The sequence below is a fragment of the Hypanus sabinus genome, chromosome 21, assembly GCF_030144855.1.
Source record: "Hypanus sabinus isolate sHypSab1 chromosome 21, sHypSab1.hap1, whole genome shotgun sequence".
In the NCBI taxonomy this organism is placed as follows: domain Eukaryota; kingdom Metazoa; phylum Chordata; class Chondrichthyes; order Myliobatiformes; family Dasyatidae; genus Hypanus; species Hypanus sabinus.
The window spans coordinates 50,383,300-50,403,476 of record NC_082726.1 but is presented as its reverse complement, the minus strand read 5'-3'; the positions used below and the strand labels follow the sequence as shown (position 1 = coordinate 50,403,476).

The following is a 20,177-nucleotide window of genomic DNA, read 5'->3' as shown; positions in this document are numbered from 1 at the left end:
GAAACTTATCAAAAGTTCAAGTTCATAGTAAATTTATCACCCAGTACATATATATCACCATTTACTACCCTGAAATATGTTTTCTTGTGGGTATTCACAGTAGATACAAAGAAATACAAAAGGATCAATGAAAAGCTACACACAAACAAGGATAAACGGTAAATGTGCAAAAGACAAACTGTACAAATACAATAATAATAATAATAATCAATAAATAATATTGAGAACATGAAATGAGCATCCTTGAAAGTGACAGTTCAGTGTTGAGGCTAGTGAAGTTATCTATGCTGGTTCAGGAGTCTGATGATTGAAGAGTAATAACTGTTCTTTAACCTGTAGTGTAAGACCCAAAGCTCCTGAACCTCCTACCTGAATGCCAAAGGGCAAAGAGGTCACAAGTTAAACAAATAAATGTACATTCAAAGACAAATCTACTGCATCCCACTTACTGCCTGTATGTAAGGTATACAAGCACGGTCACAGTCTAGCACTCTGGAAAATTCAGACTTGGACAATGCAGGAATAAGATCTGGAATCCAATATCTTTTCTTAAAAAGATGTAATACCCACATTTAAAAAGCTGTTTCACAAACTGTAGAACAAAATAAGCACATCTGAGATGTGGTCCTAATTGCTAGACAGGAAATGAGGAAGTCAGTTTATGCATGGCATGTGCTCCCATGAACTGCATTCCAGGTAATAGTGCAGAATTCACCTTTAGCCTCCTGCAGGCAGTGTGGCTTCACTATGATGAGGTGGAATTCTGGCTATTTAATTAGAACTAATTATTGGAAGCAGGGAGCACGGTGTACTCCCTACCCAGCTGTAGTCCTAGTCTAGTCCTATCGACTTGCACCTGGACCATGCCCTCTATACCTCTCCCATCCATGTACCTATCCAAATTTCTCTTCAATGTTGAAAATTGAACCCGCATCCACCACTTCCACTGATGGCTCGTTCCACACTCTCATCACCCTCGGAGTGAAGAAATCCACCCTCAGGTTCCCCTCTGGGTTGTTCTGGACATTGTTAACATTTCTCAGAGTCCTTTTGCATGGATGAGTCAGGAAGGCCAGACTGTTTAATTCCGTTGTCAGATTTTGATCTTTAATTTGTATTTGGGGTTTAGTCAGGTTTGGAAAAGATGAGCAAATCCACTGAGACACTGGTTTGCTTAAGCATAGATGCCAGTTTAAAACAAACCTTTCAGTTCAAGGTCAGATATTAACTGTTGGGGTAGAGATGCACTTTTGCAACATGAATGGCAGTGTTTCATTGTATATTTACAGATAGATAAAGCTTTGGCAACAACTGTAAGAGGTAGAAATCCCTTGCTGAAAACCGATCCGTATTGATATTGATCTTTAAGTAACTACTCTAACTATAAGCAAATTATATTCCACTGGTCACATCCTTCTGGGCAATGTAGAAACTATTTAAATGAAATGAGCAATCTTTGTGGTAAATTACTGTGTGTATATACAAGAATAAAATATTGTTGTAACGTGCCAGCACTATTGTACTTTCTGAATGACATTTAAACCATAGTTCCTCAGCCGAAAAAACAAACTGGTCGTTCAATCTAAACAGCCCATACTGACAACAATAAAGACAAGAGAACCTGCAGGTGCTGGAAATCCAGAGTAATACACAAAAATACTGGAGGAACTCAGTAAGTTAGGCAGTATCTATGTACAGAAAGAAAGAGTACACCCTTCCCTTCCAGTCCTGATGAAGGGCCTCATACCAAAACATCGAATGTTTACTCCTTTCCATAATGCTGCCTGACCTGCTGAGCTCCTCCAGCATTTTGTGTGTGCCATGAGAAGTGACAATGCCTCTTCCCTGCTCATCAGGATATAAATTGTTCTCTTCCACCTCCCCCCCCCCCCCCAGAGTCAACAAAAACTCAGATGGCACCATATTAGAGATCAGCTCAGATATAGAAATAAAGTCTGGTCACACCTTGCCAATCTGAATCCATCACTGGTAATCAAATCCCAACCACTGGGAATTTGATTCAGGCACCACCTGTTTTTCCACCTGACCTAATACAATTCTCACTCTCTGGACTCCTGTCCTGGGTGTGAAGAATAGACTACTTGGCCCTGCATTAAAGAGCCTCCACAAACCTTTTATTTATAAGGAACTGTATTTAATTCTGACTTATAAGGAGTTACTTGATTTATCATGTTGAAGAATATTGGTCCTTTTCACACCAACTTGACACAAACCCAACACATATGGTCCTGTCATCCCATCAATTGCAGTCAGCCAAACATCATGTTGGAGGTCCCTGCACAAAATGCAGAAGGTCTGGGTTTAAGCTCCTCACCTTGGGAAAACCAATGGCAGCATGGTGACTATGTCAGTGAACTAGTAACCCAGAGTGTCAGACCAGTTAATATAATGAATCTGGATTAAATCACCTGATTGTTGAAAAATCCCTAGATAAAGAAAATCTATTGCCTTTATTTAGTCTGGCCTTTCTGTGTATCCAAACCACTAGCATGTACTGACACTTATCTGCCCTCTCAAGAGTACCAGAAAGCCATTCAGTTCAATAAATGCTGACCCAATCACTGGTGTCCACATGCCATAAACAAAGGGGTAAAAATCGACTGTTGCTTTGTTGTCAGCATCATGTTTCAAACCGGAAATTACTGGCCAGGCTGGTATTTAGTGTTCATCCCTAGCTGGCCCCTGATTGGCCAACTCAGAAGGCAGCTAAGCCTTGATTTCAATAGTAACTCCGAAAGATATGCTGGTTTATATGTAAAATTGGCCATTGTTAACTGCTCTTAATTGTAGAACCTGGGAGGGAGAGGAGAATCGGTGGAATGGAAGAAGAATAGATTACTATATAGGGATTGCACTTCAAGTCAGTTAAGACTGGATGTACCACATGGTTTCCTATGATGGTATATTGTATTGCAAAATGGGTCCAGAATCATTCCAATAAAGATGACAGATTTCCTTTCCTGAGAAACTAGCTGGATTTTAACAAAAACTCTGCAGATGCTGGAAATCCAGAGTAACCCACACAGAATTGTTATAACAACAATTAATAATTTTAGGATCATCATAACTAATGGCAGATCTTTAACTTGGGACTCATTTAATTATTTAACTACCGTTTCCAACACATCCAAAGATCCCATTGCCCTATTTGGAAACTGTGCATGTCAAAACTCGACCTACAGGAAAAATCCACAAGAGTGGGTCACTTGTTAATCTACTCATTCCCTGTCTCAGTGATCATGCTGTGGAAAGTGACTGCTGCTGTCTTTAGCTTCAGATGAATTCATTGTCTGTAACATTGAAGAGATGTAATAAAACTGAGTTAGCACCGACTCAAGCTGATGCTGAAATAATGTAACTGACAGTAAAATTGGAACAGTTTTCAAAAACAACTATTGACCCGGAAATCACACCAGTACATAACAATTAACCCATGAGTGATGTCAATGGCCTTGCATAATTGATTACGGATGATCATACAATTCTCATGTTCTTCAAGAAAAATTCACATCAGTTGGTTAAAGTGCCTTCTGTCATATTTTCAATTATGTTGCCTACTCCAGTCATTCTGGCATTGCCTTATAAGAGAAATGGGCTTGATTCTTTCCTCGTGCTGCTGGTTGACATTAGTGACAAGGATCACAGCTGGTGACATGAGCCAATAATAAGACACCAGGCCATATTTCATGAGGTTGAGGATCTGAAAGCGGGCGTTGACAGATTAGCAAGAACCATTCTGTAATTAAATCTTCAGTCGAACAATTATTTATTTCAATTATTTCCTGACAGACCCTACAATTTCAATTCAGAGAATAAGACTAGGTTTAATAAAGCATTTCATCAAAATTTTAAAGACACTCCGCATATAAAGGTACAGTGACCCCCAGGGAATTGTTTCTACCGTTGTGTAATTGTGCAGATCTCATGAACAGCAGCAAGATGAAAAGCCAGCTTTCAAATGAAGAACTCTAACAAGGAGTACCCAGCTACACATAGTGCCATGGGATCTTTGAAATCCATAACTGCTGGAAAAGTTTGTACATCCAAGGGGTAGAACTTCAATGAATGCAGCAGAAACTGTGTAAGCATGTTCAGATTATGGCCATTAGTTTGGATAATGCCTGAAAATGTGCATTAAACAGTCACCTAGGGGTGAGGAACAAATTCTTTGTTTCTGGCCCTACAGCTTGCAAATTCAATGGGACCCATGCCTTTTGCCAAGTTAGACTTACAGTGCAAAAGTCCTCTACTCCCAGAATTCTATCAATGAATGATAAAGTTCAAGACATCTGGAGCTGGGAGCATGTTGAGGAAGAGAAATAAACATCAATTGTGGGCTGTTGGTTGTTTGGGCAGGAGTTTCATGAAGATTAGGGTGAAAGAATCCCACCATCCAGGCCGTGCTCTCTTCTCACTGCTGTCATCAGGAAAGAGGTACAGGGGCTTTAAGTCCCACACCACCAGGTTCAAGAACAGTTATTACCCCTCAACCATCAGGTTCCTAAAACATAGAGGATAACTTCACTCAGCCTGACATTAATCTGATTTCATTTTCAAGAACTCTACAACTCATGATCTTAATATTATTTCTTATTTATGTATTATTATATTGTTTTTATTTTGTATTTGCACAATTTGTCATCTTTTGGACATTAGTCATTTGTCCATCTTTGCTTGTGTGTAGCTTTTTTTCATTGATTCTATTGTGTTTCTTTCTCTCTACTGAGAATGCCCATAGGAAAATGAATCTCAGGATTGTATATGGAGACTTGTATGTACTTTGATAATAAATTTACTTTGAGCTTTGTACTTTGAACTTTGGGGAAGATGCAATCAGTTATTGAATCCCCAGGGTAAGGTGGTAGGACATTGAGGGGGTGGGGGACACAAGGAAGGAAAAGCCAGAGTTTAAGGTTAACTTAAGACATAGGACACAGAGGCAGAACTAAGTCCTTGACAGTATTTATGCTCCAGTCAAGACTGTTCCTGTTTCTCATCTTCCAAGTCTATCAGCAAGCTCCTCTGTTCCCCTCTTTCTTAATTGTTTGTACAGCCTCCCCTTAAGTGTATCAATTCCTCAGTCATATTTGTGGGAGCATGTTCCACAACAGGTCTACAGCAGACACAGTCTCACTTTGACTCCTATAGATGTGTGGTGGAGAGTATACTGACTGGCTGCATCACAGCCTGATATGGAGACAGTGCCCTTGAACAGAAAACGGGGCAAGTGAAGTTGAGTGCTATTTTCCCCTTTGGTTCAAGAGCCTGACGTTGAGGCTGATGTTATTCGTCTTTCATGCCATTTATTTTCATTACTTGTAGTAATTTTACTGCTGTTGTAAAACAACAAATCTCACAACTTATGTCAGGGATAATAAACCTGAATGCTTTTCAACTCCCATTAGAAATGCAGTTTTTTTCTGAATCCCTAGATGTCTTTCTTGTTAATTACCTTACAATGATGGCCTTTTGTGGTCTTCACCCCAAGTGCGAACATCTTCTCCGAATCCATATTATCAAGACATTTCATAATTGCATTAACTCACCCAGCTTTCTTCTCAAGAGAAGAAACTCTGTTCATCTATCCAGTCTAATATCACTCATAAACTTTCCCCTGAAAGTTTGCTTCCCTCTCCACAGTCACTGCCTGACTTGCTGAAGATTAGCAGGATTTTCTAATTTTAGTTCGCAGAAGTACATCTGGCTTTTTTGCCTTATTTATCTGAGTTGCAATGCATTTCCTGAATCCATTAGTCATTTTGGCTCCTGTTTGAAATCTGTAGAACTGCCAAGGCTCTGAAGAATAGAGGCAGAGGGCATGTTTACACTGTACATATGTGTCTTAATAACTGGGCCCCTCAGAAAGTTTGTAAAGCAACAGAATAAAAACTGAAAACATTAGCACCCGTTTTATGTGAAATAGGTTGGAACATTTCAATAACTTCTCTGGATGAAGTGCACTTTGAAAGGATTAGCGTTCTGTGAAAATGGACTTGGTCAATTCTAAATGTTAAGTATTCTGCCTCATGGCTAAATTCTGAGACTATAACTTTCATTTGGGCAAAGGGGATTTCAATCAGAAGCTGATTTGTACGATACTTCAGTCTGAGAGGATCAAGATGTTGATATTAGGCACCTGAAATGATGAGGGCCAAAATCCAATGCAGTACAGATAATCACTGTAAAATATGCAGGAGGAGGAATAACCTCACTTTGAGAGTAAAATTCCTATCCAGTCCTTGGGTTGAAAAACTGGATGCTATGAGGAGAACCTTCGGATGCTGTAAGTCTGAAATAAGAACTAAAACTGTTGGAAATACTCATCAGGCCAGACAGTATCTGAGTGTTCTGATGAAGAGTCTTTGGCCCAAAATGTACATCTGCTTCTCATTCCAGAGATGCTGCTTGTCCTGCTGAGTATTCCCTTTATTTCTTGTTATTATTTCAAAGTAGATGTATTATCAAAGTACATATATGTCACCACATAGAATCCTGAAAATCATTTTTTTGTGAACATACTCAATAGAACTATAGAAAAATAACCATAACAGAATCAATGAAAGACCACCCAACTAGGATATTCAACCAGAGTGCAGAAGACAACCAGCTGTGCAAAGACAAAAAGAAGAAATAATAATAACAATAAATAAGCTATAAGTATCGAGAGCATGAGATGAAGAGTCCTTGAAAATTTGTCCATTGGTTGTGTGACCACTTCAATGATGTGGCAAGTGAAGTTATCCCCTCTGGTTGAGGAATCTGATGGTTGATGGTAGTAACTGTTCCTGAACCTGGTGGTGCAAGTGTTGAGGCCCCAATGCCTTCTTCCAGATAGCAGCAGCAAGAGAGAATATGTCCTGAAGAGGAGGTCCCTGATGATGGATACTGCTTTCCTACAGCAGCATTTCATGTAGGGGAGCAGAGGGCTCAGTGGTGGGGAAGGCTTTACCAAAAATGGAATGGGCCATATCATGACTTTTTGTTGAATTTTCTGTTGAAGGGCATTGGTGTTTCCATACCAGGCTGCGATGCAGCCAGTCAATATACTCTCCACTACATAGCTAGAGAAGTTTTTCAAAGTTTGAGATGTCATGCCGAATCTCCACAAACTCCTAAGGAAGTAGAGGCACTGCCATGATTTTTTCATAATTGCTCTTATGGTATGAGCTCAAGCGAGTAGAGCTGGGGACTAAGCACATGGCCTTGTGGTACACCTGTGCTGATGGAGATCCTGGAGGAGACCCGGTTGCCAATCTGAACTGACTGGGGTCTGCAAGTGAGGAAATCCAGGATCCAATTGCACAAGGAGTGAACTGAGCTTTACCCTTATGATTGTGTAACTAAGCACATCTCCAAAGCCATATTCAAGTTTGCTGATGACATCACTGTTGTTGGTGAAATCAAAGGTGATGATGAATCAGCATATAGGAGGGAGAATGAAAACCTGCCTCTGAGGTATCATAACAATAGCCTCTCACTCAATGTCAGCAAGACCAAGGAGCTGATATAGACTTCAGGAGATTCAAGAGCTAGTCCTCATCAGATGATCAGAGGTAAAGAGGGTTAGCTACTTTAAATTCCTATGTGTTATTATTCCAGAGGACCTCTCCTGGGTCCCGCACACAAGTGCAATTACAAAGAAAGCATAGCAATGCCTGTACTTCCTTAGGAGTTTGTGGAGATTCACCACGATATCTGAAACTTTGACAGACTTCTATAGATGTGTACTGGAGAATATATTGACTGGCTAGATCACAGCCTGGTATGGAGACGCCAATGCCTTTGAATAGAAGATCTTACAGAAGGTAGTGGAAACAGCCCAATCTATCGCAGGTAAAACCCTCCCATCCATTGAGCATATCTACATGAAACACCGTTACAGGAAAGCAGCATCCATTTTCAGGGACCCTCACCACCCAGTACATGCTCTCTTCTCACTGTTGCCATCAGGACTCGCATCAACAGGTTCAGGAACAGTTACTAGCCCTCAACTATCAGGTTCTTGAACCCAAGGGAATAACTTCATGCAACTTCACTTGCCCCATTATTGAAATATTCCCACAAACAATGGACTCATTTTCCAGGACTCTACATCTCATGCTCTTGATAATTATTGCCTTTCTTATTACTACTGTTTCTTCTTTTGCATTTGCACAGTTTGCTGTCTTCTACACTCTGGTTGAATGCCCAAGTTGGGTGGACTTTCATTGATTCTGTTATGGTTATTATTTGTTAAGTATGCCCACAAGAAATTGAATCTCAGGGTTGTATATGGTGACATACAAGTACTTCGATAATACAACTTACTTTGAACTCGAGGGCTAATGAAAAGTTATTTTGAAAATTTGGTAAATAAAGAAAACCACTGCTATGTTAATAACATAGTTCTCTGCCATTAATAATGGTTTATCAAACATAAATGATACAACCAGAGCTCAATGAATCCACCAATCAAGGACTTATCGATCTTTTGTATATATGTCCTGGAACTCGGACACAGCTTCCATTACAAGTTAACAGCTCTACACTCTATACGGCTTGTAACCAGGGGGAAGCAACCTAAATATCATAAGCAATCTGGGACTCTGGGCATGATAGGGAGGAAAATATTTGGTGTGGTATCCATTATGGAGAGAGAAACAAGGCTGTAGCATTTGGAAGAATTGGGCTTGGGGTGTACAGCAGGTATAGAGTGAGAACAGACCTCTGGACAATTCAACAAAAGGTATGCCATGGGATCATACATAAATTGGGGTGGGTTGAAATATCTTAGTTATATATTAGTTGTACATCAAATGAGGGGTTGAGGAATAGCCCATACATCAAAGGAAGGAATCTTAGGATATTCCATGATTACTTGAGATGGTCATGGGGTCAGAGAGAAAGGTCCAAAGATCCAGACTGACACTGTGGGATTAAATTCTAGTTATCCAGCGAGTATCTGATCAGAGGTGACCCCAAAAACAACAAGATCCAAGTTCCCTAGTAATGCTCCAAAAATGTGTCATTTCATATTTCCTGACATACTAATTATGTTGGAGACACAATTCTGACTCACTACAAGGATGTGCACAACTGAATTTCATGGCTGGTACCATTTGATATGGAAATCCTCACAAATGTCATTTATTAATTTTAAATCCATTTTAACCACATGGTTCAGAGTAAATCAGCCTTTCATAATTGGATTTCTGTACAACTGACTCATAACCAAGTTCCATTTTTGTCCTCGGATTCCACACATTGGTAAACTGTCCACAAATACGAAGTTTCATATTTGCACACAGTTTACAGGTGGACAACCATTCTATACATAAATTGGGGCAACAATGTTTTGATCTTTCAAGTCTACTACAGCAGTTTTTTTTCTATAGTATATAAGTCCTACAATCAACATCAACAGTGAGGAATGTATGGACAGTTAGGTGATACATTTACGTCACAGACATAGAGACAATTGAATTCATATTACAAATAGTGTGACAGAAATTCTTTTTTTTTACCTTAGTTCAATAATTCTTTAGTTTTCAAACATCTCCCCAGCCTTGCACTCTCTCTCCATCTATCCCACAATCTCTTCTACCTCCTACCATACCCTTAGGACAAGGACTGTTTGGATGGGAAACAACTTCATCCCCCCAGGCTGTGAGTCGACTAAACTCCCTGCCACCACCCAGGTCTCCTAACTTATCAAGCGCCAGCAGTATTATACTGTTCACTTCTTAAACCTGTGCGACAAATGCACTTTATGCTAAATGTCAATCTTCTGGAATATATTTTATTAATTGCCAATTTATTTGGGGTAATATTACCTTGTGTTGTGTGTGTTATAGCCTGTACTATGTTGTGCACCTTGTTCCGGAGGAACATTGTTCTGTTGACAGTATACACGTATACGGTTGAATGACAATAAGCTTGAACTTAAAGCCCTAAATCTTCCAAGTTTCCTCATTCCCCTGATTCACACTCTTGCCAATTCTTAATTTAATTAATTCCATTGTACGCCTTGATCCTAAGCTCTGGATTTCCCTCTCTAAACTGTCCATATTGTTCAATGTTTTAAATCAATGCGGCATTGAGGTTTTCTCCAATTATATTACTAGACAACTTGCTGCTGTAGTTTGCATAATGTAACATTTTGCTGAAATCTCTCCGGACTCAAAGTAAAAAAAGGTCTGCTCTCTTCAATAGCAATGTTGATAGAAAACTGTCCATTCACCTCCGGAACTTGAAAATGATCAGCATGCAAGTATCCATCTCAATATATTTATTGTACCCTTGTGGCTCTGGTAATCTAGCGGACACAAAGGTAATGAATTCTTTCCTGGCCTGCCATCGGATGTATACTTCTTTGTAAGTACCACTGAGACAGCACAATTTTCAATGAATCTCAGATGGATTCAATGCACAAGTTAAAACGTTCTGTGTAGACATAGGAAGTGCTCCGGAGGCAGGTTATAAATCATTACATCATCACTTTCTTAAAATTGGCTTCATCAATTTAAGGGAACAGATCTCAACCAACTACCCATTAATTTTTGGAACATGGGAGCCTTTGTTTACGTATAGGTAAACAGAGAAAGGTCGATTTAAAATAAAATCCTACTGTCCAAGATCCATCAAAGGCTGTAGTGATTTGAAGTGCATACGATGTGAAGGGCTGCACAGATGTGTATAAAAGATAAAGGACTCGGTGCTTCAGACACAAAACTGAGAAAAGACTGCAGTTTGTCACAGAACGTGACAGGGATTTTCATCATGAATTAGACTCTGCAATCCCACCGGTGTGGGCTGCAAGTCTCCACCCATAGCCTAAGCTGATATTTCTATGTGTCCAGAAGCACAGACCTGGTGGCCCAGCATACAATGAAGACCCCATGGTTTTATTCTAAAAGTACAGGGAGTTCGACATTTTTCTCACATGAACTGCTGGCTCATCTCACCATTACTTTCAGATCTTGTTGCAGAAACTAGGTTAATGATTAAACATTAAAATAATTCACTGATACGTTTTGTTTGGTTATGATTACTCCCATATAAATGCAATGTTATCATTCACACAATCACTCACTCGTATACTGAAGGATAGCTAGCTAATCACAGGATCAACCAAAGGTATTTAACTTATAAGAAGACTTGCATTATATTGCACACAATCTAAGATGGGCAAAGCAGAATCTTTGTAGAAAGTTGGGAAGGAAGGCAGATGTGTGCCAGTTAGTGCTTGGGAGTCAAGAAGAGAGCCGGATAGGTTATCAGAAGTGGGGTTCTGGAAGGCGAAAGGGGGCTGCCAGCACAGCTTGCTGAACCATGGTGTCAGGACAGTGAGGATTGTAGAGTTCAAAGTTCAATGCAAATCTATTATCAAAGTACATATTCCCAGCATTCAGAATAAGCACAACGAAACACAATAGGATCAACAGAAAAACAGCACACCAACTAAGATGAACGATCAACCAATGTTTAAATGATAACAAATTGCACAAATTAATAAATAAATAATGCCTATTGATACCCTGCGTGTAGAATCCTTGAAAGTGAGTCTACAAGTTGTGTAATCTATTCAGTGTTGGGGTAAGTGAAGTTATCCACTCTGGTTCAGAAGTCTGATGGTTGAGGGGTAATATGTGCTCCTGAACCTGGTGGTGTGGAACATTAGGTTTCTGTACCTTCTTCCAGCTGTGAGAAGAGAGAATGGCCTGGATAGTGGAGGTCCTGGATGATGACAGAGATAGGCAAACTCACCAGTACTCCACCTCCTGCCTTCCCAGAAGCAGGCTGGATGACTCCAGGATGCATTACTCTAAGCATCATTGGTCTAAGCAGCTTTGAGTAATCTTGTGGACTTGTTGGTTGATTAAGCATTCTTGTTTATTTAAATAATCCATTACAGGTTTGTGTGAAGGAAAGACACAATCAAGTTTTTAACAAAAATGACAGAAAATGGAAGAATTCATGGTTCATAAAGAGTGAGTACCAGGTGATAATAATCATAAATAAAAGAAGAAATGGTTGGCTACATTGAAAATATTGATGTGTTTGATTATACAAAAGATAACTGGAGTATGTATATTGAGCTAATTCAATGATATTTTGAAGCAAATGAAATAGCTAATGAGAACCAAGTACCAATTTTGCTGAATTTGTTGGGTTTAAAGACACACAGTTTGCTTCAAAATTTGACTGCTCCAGCCAAACCAGCAGAAATTAAGTTTGTTGATATTGTCAAAGTAATGCAGGAACATTTAGAACTGAAGCCATTATTGATTGCAAAACACTTTGGGTTTCATAGGCAGAATCAAAAGGAAGGCGAGTCCATTTCAGTGTAGATGGCGGAATTGAAAAGGTTGTCTGACCATTGTCAGTTCGGTAATAGGCTTAATGATGCACTCAGAGATCATTTAGTTTGTGAAATCCTGCAAGTAAGCATTCAAAAACAGCTCCTAGCTGAAGCACAACTCACATTTAACTGTTGAGATCTCTATTTCAATGGAAACAGCATACAGAGACGCAATAGAGTTGCAGTCAGGAATGAAAGGGAGTCTGGTCAAAATTGCAGCTTCTATACAGAAGTCAGCCTGGCCAAACAAATTGTGTTACCATTGTGGCAGGGGATCACATACACCAAACGCACGCAGGTTTAAAGCTGAAACTTGCAGAAAATGCAACAAAGTGGGACTCACACAAAAAGCATGTCGGGCAGACAAAAATATATGGACTCCTCAGGAAAGAGAATAAGATAAAAGTTCAAGTTGCAGTTTCAAAAAGAGTTCTCATCTGCGCAATGTTGATGAAAAATCTGATAATGAAGAGAGCAACACGGGACTGTGTAACCTTAAGGTTTACAATGTGAAAATGAGCAACAGATAAGCAATATACTGTGCCATAAAAAGCAGCCCCACCCCACCTTGGAAGTGTTCCTTGGAAGGTACAGAAGCTACATTAGTTACAAATATAAAACACAAAATAAATGATTTCATAAGTATTCACCCCCTTAAAAACTGGTCTAAATTTATTAGAATTATTAAACACAACATAGTTGATTGCATAATTACTCACCCCACTTCAAGTCAGTATTTAGTAGATGCACCTTTGGCAGCAATTACAGCCTTGAATCTGTATGGCTAGGTCTCTATCAGCTTTGCTCATCTGGACAGTACAATTCTTCCCCATTCTTCTTTACAAAACTACTCAAAGTCTGTCAGATTGCATGGGGATTGAGAGTGAACAGCCCTTTTCAAATCCAGCCACAAATTCTCAATTGAATTGAGGTCTAGACTCTGACTTAGCCACTTCAGGAGATTCTTTTGTTTTTTAGCCATTCCTGTGAACCTTTGGCTTTATGCTTGAGGTCATTGTCATGCTGGAAAACAAATCTTTTCCTAAGTCACAGTTCTCTTGCAGATTGCATCAGGTTTTCCTCCAGGATTTCCCTGCATTCATTTTACCCTCTACCCTCACAAGCCTTCCATGGCCTGCTGCAGTGAAGCATCCCCACAGCATGATGCAGCTACTACTATGCTTCATGGTAGGGACCATGTGCTTTTGATGATGTGAGGTGTTTAGTCCAGTGGCCAAAAAAACTCAACTTTGGTTTCATCAGACCATAGAATGTCCTTCTAGCTGACTTCAGAGTCTCCCACATGCTTTCTGGCAAACTCTAGCCAAGATTTCATGTCAGTTTTTCCCCCTAACAGAGGCTTCCTCTTTGCCACTCTCCCATAAAGCTGCAACTGGTGAACCACCCGGGCAACAGTTGGTGTATGTGCAGTCTCTCCTTTCTCAGCCACAGAAGCTTGTAATTCCTCCAGAGTTGTCATGGCCTCCCTCACCAGTCCCCCTTGCACAGTCACTCAGTTTTTGAGGACAGCCTGCTCTCGGCAGATTTTCAGCTGAGCCACATTCTTTCTGTTTCTTGATGACTAACTTAACTGTACTTCAAGGGATATTCAGTGACTTGGAAATTTTCATGTATCTTTCTCCTGACCTGTACTTTTCAATAACCTTTTTGCAGAGTTGATTGGAGTGTTCTTTTGTTTTCATGGTGTAGTTTTTGCCAGGATACTGACTCACCAGCAGTTGGACCTTCCAGATATCAGTGTATTTTTACTACAATCAATTGAAGCACCATTACTGCACTCAGGTGATCTCTATTTAACTAATTATGTGACTTATAAAACCACTTGGCTACACCAGTGATGATTAGGAGTGTCATTTTAAAGGAGGTGAATACTTATGAAATCAACTATATTGTGTTTTATATTTGTAATTAATGTAGATCACTTTGTAGAGATCTGTTTTCACTTTGACATGAAAGAGTCTTTTTCTGGTAATCGGTGACAAAAAAGCCAAATTAAATTCATTGTGATTCAGTGAATTGAATTAATAAGACAATAAAACACGAAAACTTCTGGGGGGTGGGGAATTGGTAAATACTTTTTATAAGCACTGTAACTTACACCAGAAATGAACGGCAAATTAATTAAAATGGAATTCAGTCATTCCACAAAATGAGCTTGAGAGGCATTTCAAATATACTAAACTGAAGCCTGCCGATATCCAACTAAGAACTTATATTGGAGAAAAGATTAATTCCTGTAGGAATGACATTCATGACAGTGAAATACAACAAACAATAAGCCACGTTAGGCGTGTATGTGGTAAAAACAGGAATACCAGTGGGTTTGTGACTAGCTGAGAACACTAAACTTGATTGGAGATCTATCCAGAATTTTCTTCCCAATTCCCCACAAAAAAGTCAATTGAAAATGAATGAGTAAAGATACTGAATGATGCCACAACTGTCTCCATGTTGAACGTGATGAACCATTGCCCAAAAGAGGACAAACAGGTGTTGGTGCCAATCTCTCTGCCTCTGATTTTAAACTGGATGAGAGTTCAAGGACCTTCAGGAAAGTTGGAAGCATCTGGCTTTTGTGAGTCCAAACAACTGAAATCTGCTTTGCATCCATTAAGGCCATTCCATGAACAAGTGGAAGACAAAAACCTGCTTGTAAAAGTAGTTGCAAAGACCAAATCTCAGCTGGATGAATGGAAGGCCAAAAAGAGTGGAGTCAATGGAGATACAAAAACAGAGGATTTGTCAGATGATGTTGTTGATGAGGAAACCAAGAGGAGAGATCAGATCATAAAGGGAGCAATGGAAGGATTATTAAGAAAATACTCCAGTGAACTAAATGCACCTTCTCAAGATCAAGATGCACAAAATAGAAAAAAAAGGAAGAAGAAAGATGGCTACCACTATCAGAACCACGTTCTGCAGTCTCAGAGTCAACTCCTACAATCGCCACACAGGAGACCTCAAAATCTGAGATTGTTTCACAGTCACAAGTCGCTCCTGTCAAGCAGAGAGATTCCCCCTTGTCAGGAAAGACATTATCCCCAAGAGAAAAAAAAATCCTCCACAACGATTTTCGGCCTGAATAGGACAATTTAAAACTGACTATTCAGTGAATGTCTACATAGTAGTTATATTATATTGTATACTGTGTATATAATTGAGATGCATTCTATTTGAATTGGAGTTTATAGCTAAGCAGGTAGGAGTGTTATGTATTTAATATTTCAGTTTTATTTGAGTAATCTTGTATATCTATATTGGTTGATTAAGCACTTTTGTTTGTTTAAATAATCCATTATGGGTTCTATGTATAAATATGTGAATTGCATACTTCATCACACTGGAATGTAATATGTGAGTGCCTCGCTTAAAGTAAGCATAAAGCTGGACTCACATTTTGGACTCTCAAGTCTTCCTTTGCATTAGTTTAATGTTTTGAAGCTACAAAACATAACACAATACTACACAAGCCAAAAACATTACAAATTATTTTCTAACTAAATTAAACACAATTATATTTGTCCTTTTAACAGACACCTTTACAAGACCAGGCTTTAGCTTCCCACTCATGACTAGATGTTTGCATTTGTTCTACCTTAGTTTCAACTTAATTTCCAATTAACAATTTATTCCTGTTTAATCTTTGTACATCTCAAAATAACATGTCAGGAAAATATCAACAAAAAATAGAAGCTGACCTTTATAATTAAGCTTATTTCATCTTTCAAAAAGCCACAAAGTACTTTGCATGCAATGAACAACTTTGAAGTGCTTGGCTGTTGCTATGCAAGCCATCATTCTATGCACAGCGGGAAGCCACAAAGATCATATGAATGAATTAAGAGTTAATGTGCTATTGGGTTTGCTTAATGAGGAATGACTCTTATTTCTGGTCCATTAGTGCTGTGGGGTCTTTAACCCCCAAGGACAGGTTAATGAGACCTCTGTTTAGCATCTCATCAGAAGAATGGCATCTTAACTATGCACCACTCACTAAGCTCTGCACCAAACCATCAACCTAGATTACTCAAACCTTCCCATATAGTAAGAGGAATAATCTAGAGAACCAGATTGTATTTTAATCACACCTTTGATAATGTCATTATTCTAAGTACTTCAGAGAAATTTTGTTTTATGGCATTATCGCTAAAGCTAGAAACCAAAGTAGAATTTGGAAGGACAATTATTTTATTTTATTTAGAACAGGGGTTTCCAACTTTTTTAATGCCAATAAGCCTTACCATTAACCAAGGAGTCCATGGACCCCAGGTTGGGAACCCCTGATTTAAGATATAGCACTGAGTATGTCCTTCCGACCCTTTGAGCTGCCCTGCCAGCAATTCATTGATTTAACCCAGCCTAATTACAAAGTTTACAATGACCAGTTAACCTACTGACTGGTACGTCTTTGGACTGTGGGAGGAAACCAGAGCACCCAGAGGAAACCCACACATTCATGGGGAAAATGTACAATCTCCTTACAGATGACATCAGAATTGAACTCCGAACTCTGACGCTCTGAGCTGTAATGTAGTACAATCAAACACGAGGTCAAGTAAGTATTTTCAAGCTATTGAGAAGAAGTGTGAGTATTGAGCCACACTAAGAACAGCAATTTAAGGAATAACAATCTGACAGCTAATGTGACTTCCACAGTACTCCAAAAGACAATGAAGTAAACACTCAGCATGGTAGCTGTGGAATTTAAATTCAGTTAATTAAATTACAGAAATAAATGAACTTCTAAAGAAAGCTAGTTTTAGCTACAGAACTATGCTGCTACATAACTGTCGTAAAACATACTGAATTAACTAATCAGGTTCAAGAAATGTTACTACCCCTCAACCATCAGGCTCTTGAACAAAAGGGGATAACAACACTCATTTAGGGACTCTTTTATCTTGTTACTTCATGCTGATTATTTACTGCTATTTATTTATTAACTGCATTTGCACAGTTTGAGTACAGTTCCTGATGTTTACAGCTTACAGATCCTGTTTACGGTTTCTGTTCTATAGATTTGTTAAGTATGCCCACAGCAAAAAAATCTCAGGGTTTCATATGGCAACATGTAGTCCAATAATAAATTTTTCTTTGAGCTTTTAATATTGTTGAGGAAAGAAAATTGATCATCTTTATTCAATCTGACCTACATGTGACTCCAGACCCATAACGATGTGGTTGACTCTCAAGTGCCTTCTGAAACTAGTGACCTGTCCAGTTTAACCATAACTGTTTATACTCCAGATAACAACCTTTGAGATCTTTAATGAGAGGACAGGCAGGACATCTATTGAATGCTTCATCCAAAAGACATCTCTTTCAGCATTACAGGATTCCTTCAGCACCGGTCTGTCAGTCTAAATTACAGTACTGTTAAAAAGTCTTAAGCATTCATATATAGCAAGGGCACCTAAGACTTCTGCACAGTACCATGGTAATTTTATGGATTGCACTGTACTGTTAGCACAAAAAGAACAAATATTTCATGACTTATGTGAGTGATGATAAACCTGATTCTGATATGGGTCACTATTGTGGATTGAAAGTGGGAAGAGTACAGGGAGAGGGGAATCATGGCTTGGAAAAGGGGAAGGGAGAGGGGAGGGACAGGGAAGCACCAGAGGAACATTCTTCATTGATCAATGAACCAATTGTTTGGAATCAGATGACCTTGCCCAACATCACCACCTGTGCCAGCCCCCATCCTTGGTACTCCTTCTCACACTCCTCCTGTCCCACACTCCTCTGCTGCTCTACCCTCACCTTTACCAACATCTTTTGCTCCAACCAGATTTACAAACTGGCTCTCCGCTCCGCGTTGACAAATACAGTACTAAGCAAAAGTATCCCAGCCATATATCTGTGCCTAAGACTTCTGGACAGTACTGTAAATAAGGGAAGACTTGAATACACCCACCTGACTCGGAGACAAGAGCACCATCCACTGAGGTACAGCAGACACAATGCATATGAAAACACTGATGTCAGAACCTTGGGAAGAGGCTCCTCATCACTCAAAAGTATGGGATTTTGATCAGTCCCATTTTGACACTATACTGTGGTCAGAGTGGAAGGACCAAGAATTTGAGGAAATAAGAATCTTTTAATTTTGAGGCAACAACTGTAACTCCATTGCTATTCAAATTTGGAGGGGCTTTTCATTTTACATGTTGTATTTCTGGTTCCCCTCTCATTTGTTTCTCTTCACTCCATAAACATGCAGCTGTGTATTTTATTGCTCTGGGAGCCATAAGAACAGTTAATGTCTATTCTCCGGATATTACATAGTGGGCCTTTGAGAATTTAAAGCATAGGCCTGGTATTGCAAACTCTAGTTGAGTCTTGGGCCCCACTGTGTGAACAATGCATGTTTTGATGTCATGAGCCATATTTCTCATATTTTTCTTTCTTCCTTATGACTTCTTTATTACGTCGCAATTAGAGAATTGTGTGAAATTCTGGGTGCTCATTCCGAGAGGGATGTAACGACCATGGAAGGGGTACAGATGAGGTTTACAAGAATATTTCCTGGATTACCATGAGTTATAAGGAGAAGTTCAACAAACTTGGATTGTATCTCTTAGTATTGGAGGCTGAGGGGAGATCTGGTGGACGTTTGTTAAGTTATAAGAGGCATAGACAATCAGCATATTTTCCCTAGTGTAGAAATGTTAAATAGCAGAAGGCAGAGCTTTAAGGTGAGAGTATGAAAGTTTAAAGGAGATGTGTGGGTCAATTTTATTTTTACACAGAAAGAGGTACGTGGGGGAATGGGCTACCAGCTATGATACTAGTGTTTAAGAGGCTTTTCAATATCAATATGTAAGGAATGGAGGGACATGAATGATGTGAGTGCAAATGGCATTGGTTTAATTTTGGCATTGTGTTCGGTACAGATTTTGTGGGCTGTTTCTCTGCTGTACTATTCTTAGTTCTACAAAAGGAGTCCATTTTGGCTCATGAACTCTCTCCGATCCTCAATTAATTTTCTCTGTAACCTATCTCTCCACATTCCCATCAATTTCCCTCAGACTCTACCATTCATCCATGCCAGGAGACAATTCTCTTTGATGTAAAAGGAAACCAATAACATCCAGGAGAATCCCGTGCAATCATGGAAATGATCTGCGCACTCCATACTGATAGCAGCCAGAGATCATGTGTGGAGCGGGGTCACTGAAGATGCGAGGCAGGAGCACCACTAGCTGGGTCACTGGGGCTACCGGCTCAGTAGTTATGGGCCTGATCAGGGCCCAAGCTCAAGTCAGATTTGTGAACACTAAGAGGGCAAGGTTTGCAACTGGTTAAGAAACCTAAGAGTGGTGGAGGTCAGGGTATGCATTAGTGGCCATGCAAATAGCTGGGGTCTGAGGCCTCAAAGGGAATACAGTATCTTGGAAAGTGGGGCATAAGACTTCAAAGTATGGGATTTAAAATAAAAGAGAAATTGATGGAAATACTCAGTAGGTCAGGCTGCATCCATGGGGGAGAAACAATGTTTCTGGTCAGAGATAATTTGTCAGAGCTGCAAAAGGAGATAAAAGAAGCTTGCTAAGCCAAGGAAGGGTGGGGAAAGGAAATAAAATAGGTTGACCAAGGGGATAAACTGGAAACAAGGTCATCCAGTCAATGAGAAAATGGGAGGACATCAACAGAGAAACATATAGTAGACAAGAGGAGGTTGGAGTGAAAAATATAGAGTGCGAAGAAGTACCCAGCAGGTCAGGGTGGGGATGACCTCTCCTACCAAGGATAAAAAGAAAGAAAAATTAGAAGCTAATGTCACAGATGG

At 39.5% G+C, this 20,177-nt stretch overlaps 1 protein-coding gene across 1 annotated transcript in view; it reads right to left on the bottom strand.

The window, feature by feature from the left end:
- The window catches only part of si:dkey-192p21.6 (uncharacterized protein LOC565246 homolog), a 342,161-nt gene that overhangs the window by 11,682 nt on the left and 310,302 nt on the right, over positions 1-20,177 (bottom strand). The gene's annotated exons all lie outside the window — the stretch shown is intronic.